At 30.9% G+C, this 1,610-nt stretch overlaps 1 non-coding gene across 1 annotated transcript; it reads left to right on the plus strand.

The window, feature by feature from the left end:
- The first annotated feature begins 978 nt into the window (after nucleotides 1-978).
- On the plus strand, nucleotides 979-1,085 carry LOC143658219 (U6 spliceosomal RNA). The gene has a single exon (XR_013163219.1). It is a non-coding gene; the product is annotated as a U6 spliceosomal RNA (small nuclear RNA).
- The last annotated feature ends 525 nt before the right edge of the window (nucleotides 1,086-1,610 follow it).

Genomic DNA, 1,610 nt, shown 5'->3' on the forward strand with positions numbered 1-1,610 from the left:
TTAAATACGTATTTGCAAAAAATCATTTCTTTACTAGCCAAAGGTCGCCAAAAATATTATCAATTAAAAAGAAATGATCCTAGGGCGGGCCGCGGTGGCTCAGCGGGCAAGAGTGCTTGCCTGCCATGCCGGAGGACCCCGGTTCGATTCCCGGCCCCAGCCCATGTAAAAAAAAACAAACAAACAAACAAAATATAATAAAATAAGAAAAATGTTTAAAGATGTTTCCCTTTCTTCCTCCCTTCCTTCCTTCCATCCTTCCTTCCTTCTCTGTCTTTCTTTCTTTAAAAAAAAAAAAAAAAAAAAAAGAAATGATCCTAATAGTATAATGTGTGATCTCACAAAGGAAGAGGTTCAAAGTCTATTTATCTTCAATAGCTCTTGGCAAATAGCATTAAATAATTTTAAAGGACAAAATGATAATCATTTACCTGTATCAAAACTTTATAATTTCTTAATCATAATGATGAATATGCAACTATGTAATAATATTGTGAATTACTAATTATATATAGAACAAAATAATAATGTTAGAAATGTTTTTGTTCGTTTATTTAGTCTTTTTAAAATAAATAAATAAATAAATAAATAAAACTTTTACAATTTCTAAAAAGAACACAATGTATTTTGCCTAAAATAATTAGTGCCTCCCCACTAGAAAGAGCCATTGCCATCTTTACTAATAATAGCAATAATAGGCAGGCTGCATGTGTCACCCCCCAAAAAACCAAAAAATAAAAAACACCTTATACCTGAGCCCAATGCACTGAATTAGCAGCTGTAATTCAAATATTAAAAAATTTTCCTCAATCTCTTAAAATTGTTTCTAATCCTGAGTATGTCTACCAGACAGTTACTCACATTAAAAAAGCTTCTTTATTTAAAGGAAATGAATTGTCCCAAATGTTTTTACGTTTACAAACATTAATCAAAAATCAAATTACTCCTCTTTTTATCATGCATATAAAAGCTCATACTGTGCTTGCTTCGGCAGCACATATACTAAAATTAGAATGATACAGAGAAGATTAGTATGGCCGCTGCGCAAGGATGACATGCAAATTCGTGAAGCGTTCCATATTTAAAAAAAAAAAAAAAGCTCATACTAATCTTAAAAGTCTTTGTCATTACAAAATCATCAAACAAATACTCTTGTGGGAATAATTCAGGATCCCACAACATTTCACAAATTAGCTCATATTAATAGCAAAGGGCTAAGAAAGAAATTTCCATCTTTATCTAAACAGCAAGCTCAAAAAGTTATTAAAACTTGTCCAACATGTGAAGGTTTAAATGCACTCCTATTTGCATCAGGGGTTAATCCTCGAGATCAAAAAACAAATAAATTATGGCAAATGAATGTTACTCATACTTCACATTTTGGTAAGATGCAATATGTGTACATGTTATTATAAACACCTTTTCTCATTTCATCTGGGCTACAGCACAATCTAAAGAATATTTCTGTCATAATTAGTCACATTTACTTAATGCTTTTGCTGTTATGGGATGTCCTCAATCTAATAAAATGGACAAAGGTCCTGTTTATATAAGAAAGCAATTTCATAAATTTTATACTACTTTTCATATTACTCATATCAGGAATTCTG

This window comes from Tamandua tetradactyla, chromosome 15 (assembly GCF_023851605.1).
Source record: "Tamandua tetradactyla isolate mTamTet1 chromosome 15, mTamTet1.pri, whole genome shotgun sequence".
Classification (NCBI taxonomy): domain Eukaryota; kingdom Metazoa; phylum Chordata; class Mammalia; order Pilosa; family Myrmecophagidae; genus Tamandua; species Tamandua tetradactyla.